The sequence below is a fragment of the Pleurodeles waltl genome, chromosome 3_1 (genome assembly GCF_031143425.1).
Source record: "Pleurodeles waltl isolate 20211129_DDA chromosome 3_1, aPleWal1.hap1.20221129, whole genome shotgun sequence".
Taxonomy (NCBI): Eukaryota; Metazoa; Chordata; class Amphibia; order Caudata; family Salamandridae; genus Pleurodeles; species Pleurodeles waltl.
This window is the reverse complement of record NC_090440.1, coordinates 622,749,383-622,766,389: the sequence shown is the minus strand read 5'-3', so window position 1 is coordinate 622,766,389 and position 17,007 is coordinate 622,749,383. Positions and strand designations below refer to the sequence as shown.

Here is a 17,007-nt window from a genome sequence, read left to right as displayed (position 1 = left end):
AAACACAACAGATGTATAGGTCTCCTCGCACACGTACTGTCCTGGTTCATACTGGAGGTGATTCTCTGTGATTATCATTAGACAACATGCTCCACAAAACTTGTATTCCAGCAGTGTTTCCCGAGGATTTATGAAATACTGAAAAACTGTACCTCTTAAGAGCAACCCTTAAATGAAATAGGTGTTTATCTCAAGATGCTCAGTACCTCAAGCAAAAAAAACCTCAACGTTGATTCCCTTCTTCACTGGGAGCCAGTAAGCACCCCCTTCTTTACTGAGATCTTGCCTTTAGGTCTTAAACATGGCTTTTCCAGAATCTACCATCTTTAGATGACCTTGGCTGGCCAAGTTATCAACTGTTGCAAAGAAGTATCTTCTGCACAATTCCACTGGACTCAGCAAATAAATAAGGAAATACAACTCTATCAAGACAACCCTAGAGGGCCTTCACTGGTTGTCCTGGCAAACACAAATCATCTTTATAACCTGAAACGTGATACTAACACCCACATTTACACCCTTTCAATACACAGATTGTAACTCATGGAATTAAATAAAGAAAATATAAAAAATTTAGCATTGGCATGCTAAGCACCAAGGTTGTGGAACAGCATTGTATGACAGAACTGAGTCACTCCTTCACTTTTCCACTACATAAAGGAGTTAAAAGTACATCTATTTCATGAACAACTATGCCATCACAGATACGTAATCCTGTGCTGTTGCCAGACACTAGATACAACAAGAAGAGAACCCCTGCCATGTTGTACACATTTCTAAATGCCCCTTTCCCCAGCCACTATTAATTCGTACGTCACTCCATTATTCACTAGCGAAGATAATGGTATCTTAATACTAAAACTTATAAACATACACAAATAGGGGTATATGCGTACTTGAGGCTTGGACACAAAACTCCTTAGTTCATTATCGGTAGTAGGCATTTCCATAGATGGCAGATGCAAGTGTGAATTGAAAATTACTGCCTTTAACAACCCATTTTTCATGCAGAAATTGTTATCAAGATAAACTTTCGTTATTTTATATAGGTACAGTACCCATTGCTTCCAGCCAGTTACAAGAGATGGGGAACAGCATTGAAGTTTCCAAGAATAGCATAGTTGCCCTAGATCCAGTAAAGGTTATTTAGCTTTGCAGCATGCAATCTTTCCGGTAAACGTGGCCGAACACTTTCTTCCGACTACCAGCCAGATGTAATGAATTTGACGATCATGTGTTTTGGTGTTCTCAACAAGAGAGTTCAACAGTATCATAATATTGATAAAATATTCTATCAATTCGACACATGCATTGAGTGTTGATCTTTTCTCAAAAAAGGGCTCTAGTCTGTTGCTTCTCTCTTTCCGTAATCCCTCATTCCCATGTCTGTGAAGAGTAGCTTTGATTCGAACGCAAAGCTTCAGTGATCCTGATGTACAGATGGAGATCTCTATGAACCATGATTCATGAACTAGAACAGTTAATATATCTTGTTTCGTTCCAGCCTATTCTATTGACCGTGCTGGAATTCTAACAAGGTGAGATCTATTCACTCTCAAATGACCTTCTGGCAAACACTTCCGCTCTCAGTTGCCAGAAGAATCGCCCTCCTGCTTCTCCAACTTGCCCTACTATGTCACGGCTGGCTTCTTCAGAGAATTGGAACCTAGAATGAGAGAATTTATCTGGAACAAAGGTCGATGCAGAGTGTCGTTGAAAAACCTCTATTCACCTCTAACCCACAGTGGCCTCTCGGTGCCAAATATGGAGCACTATTACTTGGCCTCTCAGCTTCAATGGGTGGCTCGTTGACTGGCGGGCCTTCAGCTTGCTGACACTGCAACCAGTTCCCTACCCTGGACACTTACGCGGATTCTGCACCTCTTCTACCTCCTTACGACCGCACGGTCACCTGTAGAGCTATTAATAAATGTGGCTCACCGTTGCTACTGTGCACCGGCTCTGGCACTGCTAGGTATGCAGCGCTGCACACAACTCATACCAAAGCCGAACTGTGGCCTTGGCACGCGGCCGATCTACACACACTGGGCGATCTTTACAACAAGAATGGGGTCATTCCGTTTAGTGAACTGTTGGCAAAGATGGGACTTACTTTGGGACAGTTTCTGCTGTACAATTCATTGTTGATAGTGCTATTGCACAGATGGAGAGATATGACATCTGAACCCTCAACACACTAACTAGTGCAATACATACAAGTTATAGGACAAGGCAGACACCTGATACGGTGTTTCACTGACGCGCTTAGAACACACACGCTATAAACCCACACTGCTTTGCGCCGTAGCTTGGAAGGTGATCTGGCTGAACCTTTTACTGAAGCTGCATGGACAGTGGCACTATCCAGCCATACTAATGTCCCCCACAATTCCAGATTCTGCCTTATTCAATTTTACATTCTTCACAGAGCTTACCTCATGCCAGCCCGCATTAACAAATACTTCAATCATGTATACGCTGCTTGTCCTCGCTGTAACCTAAAAGGGCCAGACATTCTTCACATGCTATGGTCTTGCCCTTCCTTAAACATTTATTGGCATGGAGTCACATCATGCCTATCAATATGCACATCATGTCCACTGTTAAGTGATTGGGATCCTGTCTCCTTGAACTCTTTCCGAGAAATACAAAGCAAAAAGCTTCCACAAGATTTCTGGACCTAGGACTTCTGACAGCCAAACGCCTCATCATTAAGAGATGGAAAGCCACTGAACCCCCATCCGTACTATCCTGGGAACACTTCTTTTTGATATGGGCGGAGGCAGAGGGAATTGCGCTACGACGTAAAGATGCTATAGGCATGCGTAAATATCCCCTGTCTGCTAGCTGGGATGAGATGCTGACCCATTTACACAAATCGGAACACCAGTCAAACAATGAAGACGCAGATGCTCTTAACACAGAACTAGTGCTGGATTAGGCAATTCATATGCTAAGATTGCTAACAGAACCATTAATAGCATACTCTCCCATATAAACCCCTCACAGTCAAACCAAACTGATAACAATCCATTTAACTGTCGTGCCTTGGATACAGGTGGAGATACAGTTATGCAGACGCAATGGGAGACCCTTGGGCGGGGGTTTAGGGGACATTGCAATTGGGCTCTAAGTTTTGTTAACTGTTTATCTTGTTTCATATAGTTCTCTTTACTACCATTGCTGAATCTACAAGTTTATCAGAGGCTTTACGAGCGCGAGATTTAGTTTGCACCAGACTTGAGTAGACACTTGTTTTTCTGGAGGTAATTTACTGAATGGATCGGGCTACAATTATTATGATGTTGACCTCAAGTACATCTTTCTCTTTATACCAGCCCAATGTTACTGTGCAGCTAGCCAACATAATTATTCATTTATAAGACCAAACACTTCTCGTTGACTCTCCCATAGGGAGTACGAGTGTATAGGTAGTGTACTTAACATATGTATCTACAAAATATCATTACAAAATGTGCTTGTATTAAAGAATCTTCATGGGATAAATAAAACTAATAAAAATATATATTTTTAAATCAGTGCTCCAAGTTTCCACGTTCCAAGATGGAAATCATACTTTGGGGGACAAACTTTTCACCTGCTCAATCACAAAAAGCAATTTTCGCCTGATTTTGTAAAATAGCCATGATCAGGGCTGTAGAGCTCCCTGTAAAGGAGGAACTTTTGCCACCAAAGTGGCTATATCAACTATGGAAGAATCCGGTTTGTGAGAGCTGGAAATTACCCTTTCTACAGGGTGACACCAAAACCTTTTGCCTTCCTCCTCCTACTTTTTGCTGGATTTTTGTTTGTTGGCCTTAGGACTCTGTGCACTTTACCACTGCTGACCAGTTTTTAAGTGCATGTGCTCACATGCCTAAAACATGGCTTGATTCCATATACCTGATTGGCATATTTAAATACATTTCAGTCCCTTGTACTGTGGTATAACATATACCCAGGGTCTTTAAATTAAATGCTACCAAACGGCCTGCAGCACTTATGTGTGCCACCTAATTAACTAGCACCTTCAAACTTGTCCCAAGCCTGCAATTGCAGCCTGAAGGCAGTGTCCCACTGCCATGTCGACTTGGCATTTAAAACCCCTTGCCAAGCCTTAAACTCCTCTTTTATCATATATAAGTCATCCCTAAGATAGGCCCTAGGCAGCCCACGAGACAGGGTGCTGTATAATTACAAGGTATGACATGTACTTTTTCGTTTTACACGTCCTAGTACTGAGAAACTCCTACATTTGTTTTCTCACTACTGAGAGGCCTACCCCCATAGGATAACATTGGGGATTCCTTATCAAAACTAATACGTTGTAATTCCTAAACCAGAGGTGGTAGATTTATCATGTTTGGTATCTATGAACTTGTAATGTTAAACCCTCTTTAATGGTAAAGTCGGATTTGTCATAACAAGTTTTGAAAATGCCACTTTTAAAAAGTTGACATTTTCCTGCCCCTAGCCCTCTGTGCCTGTAATCTGTTTAGGTCACATGGCTGGGTGTAAATGACAGTTGGAACTTTGTGAATTCACCCCAGTCAAACCATAGGGGGATTAGCCAAGCCTGCATGGGCCATTAACTGACTTGATGGGGGAGTGGAGCTAAGCTCTGCCTCACTTGCAACTGAATAGGCTGTGCTCTGCCACCACACAATAGGCTTAACGACCCAGTATTGTCAGTGCAGCCAGCTAGAAAGCAGGGGAGGCAGGAAATTCCTGGAACTTCAGAGAACCTTTCTGGAAACTTCACTCAACTTCTAGGAACGGGGCACCAGAGTATAAAAATAGGGCATTCAGACGGGCTCCTCAACTCACTACAAGACAAGTGGAAGGACTCTCAGAGAACCGCCTGCTGCTGTGCACTCTGCCAGACTGAAAGGACTGCTTTGCTGCCTGGAGCCTGCTTAGATCTTTCAGAGGCCAGCCCTGTTGTAGAACTCTGCATCACCTGCACCCAGGACTTCAGAGGTGACTCCAAAGGCTAATTTAGAAGGTCTCCAATTCTGAGCCACAGGGGCATAACAGGCTCCCACCATCCTAAACCTGCACCCAGACCCAGCCTGAGTGAGTCTTGCACCCCCAAGAGGTCTCCATCCACTCTTGGAACCTTGGTTGTGGTGGTAGCGGTGCCCTTATGGCCATTTTCTAAAACTGAGGACCTGCTATTTTGAACCGTAAAAGTTTTTAAAAAATCATAACTCTGGTTCTACTAATTGAATCATGATGGTTTTGGTGTCAAATAATTTATTTAAAATGTCTCTATGTTTTTAAATTGGTTTGGGAGTTTTGTTGTGTTGTCTCGGTGTTGCTGTTTGTGTACTGTGTACTTAACACATTGCCTCTAAGTTTAGCCTGACTGTTTTTTGAGCCAAGTTACCCAAGGTTAAGCACAGGTTAAATTATTGACTTTGTGTGGTTCACCCTGCAAAGGATTTTGGCTGTTGCTTGACCAGGGCTCACACCCCAGTCAACCAACAACCCGAATTCTCACAGTAGGGAAACCTCCAGTAGAAAATCCATCAGTGCTCTTGTTCGATGGTAGAACTACAGCAAACAATTGTGGGTGCTAGAAATCTGACAGCAGGGTGAGAGTACATTGTTAATGTTCCTGCAGCATGCTGGATGGTGTCTTCCACAATGTTGGTGACACAATGTGACTTCCACCTTCCCCGGGCGATTGTTTATGAAGCTTATTTCGCAAGCGAGGGGGGGGATTAGTCACTCTACATTAGGAAACTGGTTCTGGTGGAATTTCTCCCTCAGAGTGGTGAGATGAATGGCAGTTTTGAAGGAGATCCACCAGCTGCTATCCCCGACAGTGAATACCTGACATATGCACCCAGAAGCTTGGACACAGATTCTGCCACTGCTCTTCAAATGGTCCAAAAAGGTACTTAAACTGGCAGATTCTGTTGCTGCCTGGCTCTTCTCCATGCACTGTCTGGTGAACACTGGGTACCGGACAACTCGTCAATGGTAATGATTGACTGTTAGTCACCAGACCTTTCTAGAACCAACAACCTGCCCTTCAAAGGTTCTTGAACATCATGTGCCACCCATGAGTCCCAAGGCCCACATCCTGTCTATCAGACTATAGTGATGCTGCTATTTCTATTAGTAGTACTACCCATTTACAGGGAACGTCTGTCAGTTATTTGCATTGCATGCTCTGCTGTTGGAATGTCAATTAACTTATTGTGAAGTGTGAAGAAGACAGGAAGCTAGAGATCCTGCTGCATTCATCAGTGTCTACCTAACCAAGGTCACTCATTTCCTGCTCTCTTGGCACAACCTGCCCCTTCTCCATCCTCTGAAGGCTGGCAGGGCTAAGCAGCCATTGTTTTGCAGGGTGGCTGGAGGCTCAGACGCCCTTGGCATGCAAGCATCATCTCCCCTGGGAAGAAAGGAAAGAGTGCAGGATGGCAAGGAAACACAGCAGCAATCAAAAATAATGTCACAGTGTGTACTGTAATCTTTGTGGAGCAAGTGCCGCTTTGCTATTGAAAGTCATGAACACGGTTGACTAGGGTTCTTGTCCTGCTAATTCATCCAGCCAAAAGGTTTAAAATGCTGTTGACAGTTTTTTTTCCCACTGCAAGTGAATAATTGCCGAACCTACTGAAAACATGACAGGGAATCAAAGTAAAAATTCAAGTTACTAAACATCAATAGATATCTCTTTAGTCATGGCCAGGGGATATTTACCTCTCAGTGAAACAGATATCACAGAAGCTGGCAACCCTTCTATGCTTAATATCTTTCAAAAAGGTATCAGATGTTAAAGCTCTAGAAACTTGTAACAGATTTTACTCATCAGATGGTGTACATTTTGAATTTTGGAAGAGAACAAAGGTTATGTCTGGGAATGTTTTCTATCCTTCATTTCAGGATTGTCCAAAACTATTCCTGGTTAGCTGTATAAAAGTATACAAACAAAGAATGCTAGGCTACAGACTTGATAGTGAAGTACTATTATTAATATCCTATGTGAAACTGTCTAAAGCAGTATCTACTGTTGCAATATCTAGGTGGGTTAGATCAATAATGAGTGAAGCAGGAATAGATGTAGCCTTATTTGGTTCATATTCATCTAGAGGAGAAATGGCTAGCAAGGTGTTTTGGGCTGGGGGAACTCTTTCCGAAATCATGAAAGTAGCAGATTGGTCAAATGCAAGTACATTTGTAAATTTCTAGTCAAGGCCAGTGAAGCATGTGAGCAGTATAGTTATGGAAAGCTTTAAAAAATGCATAATGGTAGCCTCAGGTCTTGTAATGAAATGGTGATTCTCCAATTTAAAATGCAGAGTGAATCTTGATTTCATTATCCCACTCATTGCGCCCTATGTTTTTATATACTAAGGTAAAATAATAAAGGTTATGTTGGAAAAAATAATAATAATATTAACAGAGAAAAAGAAGAAATTGACAGTTAAGATGATTATTTTCTCATAAAATAAAATGTAAATTTGATAATAAACTGTTCAAGTGGATATGATTTATTCATCTTTAATTCTATTTGCATAGAAAGGAACCATTAATAGGATCTCTTCTGTTGAAGCAAAGGCAGAGAAATTGTAGATCTCCCACGTGTACTAAGATGTTCACTTACCAATGCATGACCAGCTGACACAACTGATCTAGAACAATTGATGTTCTTGTAAGATTGGCCTGATTGAAATAGTTCAGCTAAATAATTTGCCAAATCTGTAACAGGAGACTGCACAGGATACAGATTCTTTTCAGTGAACCAACTACTTCATTTACACCTAACACCTTTATATCTCTTTCCATGGCCTGGTGCCTATGACTCATCCAGTAAATCTTTAATCTTTCCCGAAAGGCCAGAGTATCTTCTAGAGCCCCATGAGATCCCTCGAACATGATGGTTCAATTTCCCTTCTATTACCAATGGATGTTCCTCTCCTTCTGGGCTCACTAGTAAATTCTGAAGAACTGGTATAAAACGAGCTTCCTATACCGCAAACTCCATTACCCGTGGGAACCAAACTTGTGAAGTCCAAAATGGGGTCACTAGAACGATCCTGCATGTGTACTTCCGTACCTTCCACTTGACATGTGAGTCTGCTTGCAAATAAATCTTCTCCTATTGGGCCCTATAAAGCTTGTACTTTCTTGAAAATTACTGGGTTCATTCACCAATCACTGAAATCCTTCAGATATTGCAATTTCTAGTCTGTCCTCAGATTCTGAGCATTTGGAATATGACCTACCGTCAAACCAATCTAGTATTCCCAGCAGAAATATCATATTTCTTTTGCTAAATCTGCTAGTTGCTTTGACCTTAAACCTCCCAAGCGATTGATATAAGAAACCGCTGAAACATTGTCCACACAAAGTAAAACTATGCTGCTCTCTGGGTAGTTCTTGAAACTCCTCAAACCTTTCAATCCCGCCATTAACTCCAAACAATTTATATGTAATAGCATTTCTTTCTTGATCCATTTGCACCCTGTTTCTAGGTTGTTCAGAGGAGCTCTCCAACCTAAAGTCCTGGCATCTACTTCTAAGGTAAACTTTGCCACATTTCTAAATATAGCTTTGCCATTTCATATCTCTAGACTGTTTAGCCACCACTCCAAATTTGTCTGTGCCTCTGGGGATAACATCATTGAGTCTGCATACCATAAAACTTTCCTTAAAACCTTTCCTTTTAACCTCTGAAGAGCCCTGTAATGCAGGGGTCCTGGAGAGATTGACTCAATAGATGAAGATAGAAGGCTAATTGTCCCAAGTCCCTGAGTGTTATTGTTTATTTTTTTTTAAACATACCTAACTTCCTTCCTTACTTTCCTCATTTTGTTTTGAGGGAAAAGAACCCTGGAGTTCACCTAGTACCAAAAGACTTCTCTGCATTTACAATGAAACCTAGATCTTCTTCATGAGTCCTTGTCATCTGTAAACGCTCCAATAACTATGTTCTGTCCTGGCCAATCAACAAAATATTGTCTAAACAAATGATTAAACAAAGGTCTCTTTCTCTCAAGAAGGCCACAATCGGCAGTAAAACCTTGATGAAACACCATGGAGCAGAAGATAACACAAAAGGGAGACAGCAAACTGGACACATTACACCTCTCTACTCGAAGCAGAGATATTTCTATTAATTTTCGTCCATAGGAATTGTTAAATATGTATCCTTCAAATCTAGCTTTACTAAACAATTCTTTTCTTGCAAAATGTCGTGTAAAAGATAGATTCCCTCTATCTTGAAGTGTCTATAAACCAAATATTTGTTTAAACCCCTTTACATTTCTTTTCATTTCCTGAGTTTTGCTAGTGGTGACATTTTCAGACTTAGAAAATGGGCAGTAGGTGCATCCTGGACCTTCCTCATGGCACTAAAATGGTCATCATTCAGTCCATGGCTGAACACCACTCAGCCCATGTAGTCTCTTATCACCCCACAGCCTCGCTCCTCCACTACTTATTATGTTGACCATCTGCCCCACACAATGCTGGCTCCGCCTCATCTGCCCCAACGGAAAGCTGCACTGTGAGGGGTTGCTGCATGGCTGCCACAGTGTTTTTGATTCAAAATGATCTACCCTCGTCATATCCAGTGGGAGGAAATACTTCCTTACAGAGTCATGTTTAGTTGCATCGCTTCGGGTGAAGTCATGCAATGTCGAGGAACTGTGCCTGGGTTTGCAGTGCAGAGTTTTTGACTTCTCATAACTAGGGTTTTAATTTGTTTGGCACTAGTTACAGATGGAAATGTTCAGATTTACCAACAAGTGTGGCATGAGGCCATTTCATCTGGCATCATGGCCACCAGCTGGTGACCAAATGTTGCTTGACATTATGTCAGCTGCAGACTTAACCTTATTATGTTGACCATCTTCTCCTCCTGAAACTGAGGCTACATTCAGTGCATCACAACCCATAAACACTAAATCCATGCATGTCTTAAACTGTACTACTTTGCTCATTTGTACTCGACCAATAAAAATAAGTTAAAAAGATCCTTGAGTAATATTAGGATAAAACTCAAAATTATTATATTTTCAAGTTATTCTCTGACTGAGCAAGGTGTCTAACACTCTCAAAGTGTGCTTCTGTGATACCTCGCTGCCTTCAAAAGAATATTTTGGTAAAAAATGAAATGAGACCGTGCGTTTTATAACACACTGATCCACAACACTGGATAGAAAGCCACTGGGTTTACAAAGAGTTAGAACTGGTTAATACACAATACTTGGGTGGTTGTCATACCACTCAGATACGCCATTGTTGAAGATAGTAATAGTTTCACTATTGGTCATACATATTTGCATGGATTGGGTATTTTCACACAAGCTTGGACGGTATATTAATTTATCAAAATACAAATTATTCAAAATATATGCACAGCAGTATTTATTGCAAAAATACATTTTTCCTAAACAAAACTAAAATCATGCCACATGAAGCAGGAATTCATAAACTGCGTACAATTTTCCATCCCAGTGCTTTAAAAAGAAAAAGCAGAGCATTTAACAGAAAACAATAAGCTAACCTAAATCTACTGGGAACTATAAGCAACCCTCACTCCATGTCACATGTACTTCCCTCCATTTCCACATCCTAGTAACCAATGGATACCTGAGTTCACATAAATAAAGATAGACTGATAACGAAACAAACAGCAAAGTAAAACCTGCAGGCTTTGCAATGAGATCCTCAGATGTAGAACCACAAACCGAGAAGGACCCGCCAAAGAAAAGAACTGCTGCATTAAGCAATGCCAGGCCCCACACTACACCACCTTCAAGGCATACACTGCCAGAAAATCCGAAGGCAGCCTGAAATGAGCAAAAAATAGCTAACAGACAATGTACGCCTTTGAAAAGCCGGAACAGGTCTGAAAGGAAGTGGCCTAAATATGCCAGAATCTTGGATGTGTCAGTTTAAAAGCATGTGATTGTACTAAACTTTCTCCTTGGATTAGCATTATGTATGTGTGGTAAAAGCCCCGTGCCAGAACCAGGAAAGTAGCGTTCTAAACGACGTCAAACACATAGAGTTCTAAGGTGTTGTTGCCAAGTTTAAAGTTGAGGGGAGAGAAAACGGTCACTGACCTGCTGGAACTCTGACGCTGGCTAGGATTGAAGAGTGTGCAGCAGCCGAGACCACGAGCAGCTAAACGACTGATTCGCAACTGAGGGGGAAGAAGTAAAGGGAAGTCAGTTGGCATGTCTCCCTAAAGGCTTATAACTACAACAAGAACTTTTTTTTAAATGTGCGCACAGCAGCATATTTTTTCTAGGGTAAATATGAGCAGCATTTACAGAGTAACGGAACTGGTTATGTTTGAAAATAGTACACAGAAAGTATTTATTTCAACTAAAAAAAAAACACAGCAGTCACACTGTAAGACTAATTGAACACCAAACAACTGAAACTGGAAATGTGCATACCTTTATTTATTGCCTTATTGGTATATGGTTCTTAATGTAACTGTTACCTAGACCATAGGCACCAGCTATTCATGATAGCCAGGGTCCCTGGAAGTGTGCAATTCTGAAGCCTCTACGTTTTCGCATAATTATAGTTTTGACACATTTGCCACATAATCCATCATCTGACGCAAAATCTGCAGCTTTAAAAAAAAAAAAATGTTTCTAGCTACAGTAGATCATAAGTTACTCAACGTGGCAACTTGTGTTTGTGGAATACCCTTCCAAAAGGTTAACTGGTCATCTTTCAGTTGCTTATTTCTATTCTTGGTTATTATACTGGTACTAATGAGGTGCAATCTTTGCCCAGACAGAATTACGCATATGTGAAAATTACAAAATAATGAAGTAATACTATCAACCAATATGTCACATTGTGGCGCATAATTTGTCTTTGCTCGACACGTAATTTAGTCAACCCTGCAGCATAATTTGGTGCTCCCTCCAGCATAATTCCACTGGTCTTTATTTTATTATGGCTTTTAGAACCATCAATATTTATGTGGATAAGTATATTTATCAATGTAGAATGTATTTTAATTACAAGTTTATGTCTAGACACTTGTTGCATGCCTGTATGATTTACCAATATTATTATTAACACATTGCATAGTGACTTAGGCAATTGCAAGGATTGTAATTATACATGTCTGCTCACTTTGCTTTGAACACAGGTAGTCCTTATGCATATCAAACACATTTTCTTTGTATTCAGTAAACACTCTCCTCCATACAAAAAACAGACCCCACTCCCCTAGCACCAAAACCACATCATGCCTTGCAAATAAAAGAAACATGGGTCTCATATACAGAAAGTACCTCCTCATTTTTATAGGCCACACTTTTCTCTACATACACCGGACCCAGCAGGGTTCCCGTACACCACAGCAATGACACCCTTCTCACCAGAAATAATGAACACATCGTCCTCAAATACAGCAAACAAATTCTGCTAAACATATATACTAAGGGGTTTATTTATGAAAAGTGGTGCTTCACCTAGTGCAGCGCCACTTTTCTTGCGCCCCTTAGCACCTCCTTACACCACCATGTGTGTGCTGTATTTGAGATACGGCGCACCATGGCAGTAGTTAGGGAACAAGCTTCATAATTTTTTACACTAGTTTGGTGCTTTGCAGGATTAAACATTTTGATGCTAATCCTGCAAAGCACCCAGAGGGCATTCGAAAACAATGGGGGCCTCCTTTTAACACCTGCTCTGAGCAGGCATTAAAAATGCAGATAAAAATGATGCAAAGAATTATGTTAGATTTCTTTGTGCCATTTTTTTGCCCCTCCCTAATTGGGGAATTTCCCCTTGCATATATTATGCCTGGAGCAGGCATAATGTGGCGCAAGTGGTTGCAAAGTGGCGCAGTGCAAGCACTACGCCACTTTGTAAATACGGTGTAGCATTCTTTGCCATCTAACGCCACATTTACTTTAAAAAAATTGCGCTAACATTTCGTTAGATGGTGCTCGGCCCTCTTAAATATAGGCCTAAATCTCCAACATTTCTGCAACTAGAGCAACCACAGAATCCTCATAACACGCCCTTCTCACCAGAAGTAATGAACACATCTTCCTCAAATACAGCAAACAAATTCTTGTTATCATGTATACTAAACCTCCAACATTTTCTACAAACAGAGGAAGCACAGAATCCTCAAAACACACTCTTCTCCCAAGTGTTACTCAGAACACACTCCCCTAGTATATAACAAATGTACACTCCTCCTCAAATATGACAAGTGTGCCATCCTCATAAGCAACAAACACCATCAGCCTCATGTAAAACAAATACCCTTACTCCCATAAATCGAAAACATCTCCTACATATATTCAACGAGCACACATCTCTACATAAACAATACAAACCCTCGTTGATTTATAAAACAAACACACTCTTCGTATACAACAACAAGAACACATTCTTCACATATACAAAAAACAGCATGATTTCCCAATAGAACACCATTCCCTCCATGCAAACAAGTAATACATTGAACAGATGCTACTGTGCCTGCCCTTTGCACATGATTTTAGCCCCCAGGATTATCTGCAACAACAAAAAAACTGAACATTGACCAGGATACCGAATTACCCGCTTGTCTGAGCTGGTAAAGTGCTGCCTTAGAAAGGATTTCTCAGTTGTCTGCATCAGTCCAAGGCATGCACTTCCATGGAGACCACTGTGCTTTTACCCCATCTGCCCCCACAAAGATTCAGATCAAATCCTATTCCTCACCCATTCTATTGCCTTCTCTTATCCAAGACACACTGCGCTATAGTGCAATCCGATATCTTTACTCCAATGCACCACTTTACTACTATCCACATGTAGTACTTGGGACACACCTCCTATATACATGCCTGTTAGCACCATACTAAAGATTTGTATATTAGAGGTGACACTGCTGTCCTCAGGCTGCTCTGATAGGGACATTGGAGTTGCGTTATTAAGTATTCATTTAATTAGAATTAAGGCTATTTTCAGTCCTCTTTTAACCTCTGCCTATGTGTAGTCCGGTTGGAGACAACGACAGAGAACAAGCCATTGACCTGTTGCAAGTACAATGCTGTAAAAAACAGGCTTCTCCTTGATGCAGTGTGCTCTCTTCAGCAGAACACCACTTTCCCCATTCTATATATACATAAATCAATCAATCAATCAGTTTGTAAAGCGCGCTACTTACCCGTGAGGGTTTCAAGGCGCGGGGGGGTAGGTGCTGCTACTGCTCGAAGAGCCAAGTCTTGAGGAGTTTTCTGAAGGAAAGAAGGTCCTGGGTCTGTCGTAGATCCGGCGGGAGGGTGTTCCAGGTCTTGGCGGCGAGGTACGAGAATGATCTGCCGCTGGAAGGTTTGCGTCGGATGCGGGGGATGGAGGCGAGGGCTAGGTTAGCGGAGCGGAGATGCCGGGTGGGGATGTAGAAGCTGAGTCTGTTGTTCAGGTATGATGGTCCGGTGTTGTGGAGTGCATTGTGTGCGTGGGTGAGGAGCTTGAAGGTGATCCTCTTGTTGACGGGGAGCCAGTGAAGGTCTCTTAGGTGGGGGGTGATGTGGCAGTGGCGAGGGATGTTGAGGATGAGTCGGGCGGAGGAGTTTTGGATGCGCTGGAGGCGTTGGAGGAGTTTAGATGAGATACCGGTGTAGAGGGCGTTGCCGTAGTCGAGTCTGCTGCTGACGAGGGCCTGGGTTACTGTTTTTCTTGTTTCTGTTGGGATCCATTTGTAAACTCTGCGAAGCATGCGAAGGGTGTTATAGCAGGAGGAGGCGATGGCATTGACCTGCTTAGACATGGAGATTGAGGAGTCGAGGGTGAAGCATAACCTGAAGGTCCAATGGGCTCTGGTGCAGCAGGTGCAGTTGCATCGGGGTCCAGTGGCCCTTGAAGGACAATAATCCGGGCCCCCCATCCCCCAAATGTCAGCCCTTGCTTACACTAGGGCCCTCAGCAGCATTCCAACACGACTGCTGGATTCGTCACTTCATCCACAACCTGAGGATTTAACGTTTCCGCCCAGCTCTAAATTACATTCTAGGACCTTAGACAGCCTGTGATTTACGACAGTACCTATTTTAATTCGGGCAGTAAACAATGCTTATCTGTAATTCGGAAAATATTGACAGTTTGCGATCCAAGTCTGTGCAAAACACGTCAAAGGCATCTCTTAAAGGTTCCATATTTGAATTTATAAAGGAACTGGCACACCCTGAACAACCAAAAAAGGTCTGAGATTTAGAAAACTATCTTCTAAGTTGTACTTTCAAAAGAATAAAGGGCTGTCAAGAGCACAGAATGAAACATATTTGATTTCGTTTTGTATTGTAATTCAATTTATATAGTGCTTACTACTCCTGATGATTCTCTGAATGGCTTTAGGCGCATTACACAGCACTGTGAGGTTTTGGGCATTCGGCTCTAGTGGCGCCTGATATCACACAGCGCAGCCTCAAAGAAGCATTACTTGGCCACACAGTTTCCTACTTCAGACTCCAGGGTTAACCACGAGGACACTTTCCTTACCAACGTAATTTGGTTTTGTTCATTTGCGGCTCTAAATAGAGTACTGGGAGTAGCGAGTTTAGACTTTGGGATGAGCATATACAGTATAATATGTCTACAAGGCCAAGCTCCCAGATGAATGTAAGTGCACACAAAAATGGGCCCAATCTGGTAATTCAAACCGAGTTACAAAGGTCCACTTTAGAGCCAATGAGCATCATTCAATGAGCATAAAACTCTCATCTTTTGTCTAGGGCATATTCAAGGAGCAGGGGTGAGCGAACTTTAGTGATAGAAAATATCACAGGGGAATTTGTGTGAAAACTGCAATTGTAGAGCAGGAGTTATAAAGCTAACCAGTGATGAAGCAGAAAATGAAGGTTTTACATTTATTAACGCATAAACGTAGTGTGAAATAATCATGTGTGACTTTAACCGAACTAATAAAGATTGTACGGGGACAAAATGTGCCCTCAGAGTAGTTTGCCAACATTTATAAGCGTGCTTTATATAACGTGGTGTATTAGAAATGCACTAATCCGACATAATCATGAACGTGTGCTACGATTTGCTTGTTTGAAATGTTTTAGCTTAGCATAACTTTAGCGGAGGCTTCGGCCTAGTTGCCTGGTCTCACGGTTTAGATGCTCGTATTTTTCCAATGTGCTATTAAACGTGTATTTCTGCTTGAAGCTGTACTTTTCCACTGAGATCGTTCACATGCTTATCTTAAGGTTTCGTGCCAGCCTGGCATATTTTCTCTTTACTCCAAGGTCGATTTGCAGGTGCGGACAATGGAAGCTCTGAAAGTGAGTTAATTGGTATAAAATGTTGCAACTTGCGTACCCATCTCCAAGGATAATGTATGCTTAAGTAAAGCTTGAGAACTGTCGTTTTTGATTGGACAATTTGAAGCTAACCTATGAACCCTCCAATGGAAGACCCTACTGGATTTGAACTATTGTCTATAAAACCCAGGTGCACGAGAAGAAGGTAGCCATTACGGACATTACAGCCATTTGCCGCCATTCCATTTTGCAGACTTCGTAGCTATTATGGCCCACTTTGCTGCGACGCCATTTTGAAAGAGACTTTGATGCTTTCTCTAATCGAGAGAAAGAGACTTTAATGATTCTGGCCCTAGAGACTTTAACTTTGATCCCTTGCATGAAGTAGTAGTCTTACTTTGCCGCCGTGAGGAAATTGCCCCGTCCACCCCTGCCCCTTTGCCCGTCCCATGCCGATCGAAACGGTACCCATGCTGACCGAAGAACGATACCCGTGAGACGAAGACTTCCTTGAATGCTGATCGCAATTGGTAAATATGAAAGGAAATTGTAAAATTGCATTGTGTTTCTTTTAGGTAACCAACTGCTGATTTTGATAAGAGCCCTAGTTAGGAGTTTTTTTCCTAAATTAATGTTGCTAAATTGTTTTTGCATGAAGTCCCACATGCCGATGCTAATTTGAGGTTAGACGAGGATTCCTTATGTCGCACGATGCAATTTGAGATCTTGTTATGCTGACTAAATG

General features: G+C 41.7%; 1 protein-coding gene across 6 annotated transcripts in view; it reads right to left on the bottom strand.

Annotated features, from left to right (window-relative positions):
- TSPAN4 (tetraspanin 4) overlaps positions 1-17,007 on the bottom strand; it is a 2,368,794-nt gene that overhangs the window by 1,864,569 nt on the left and 487,218 nt on the right. For 4 of the 6 annotated variants that reach the window (XM_069223123.1, XM_069223119.1, XM_069223121.1 and 1 more), the window contains one exon: positions 11,091-11,170. The gene's annotated coding sequence lies outside the window, so the exon portion shown is untranslated. Of the gene's footprint in view, positions 1-10,669; positions 10,754-11,090; positions 11,171-17,007 lie in introns of those variants that run through there. The other 2 variants (XM_069223127.1, XM_069223125.1) reach the window with 2 other exon arrangements.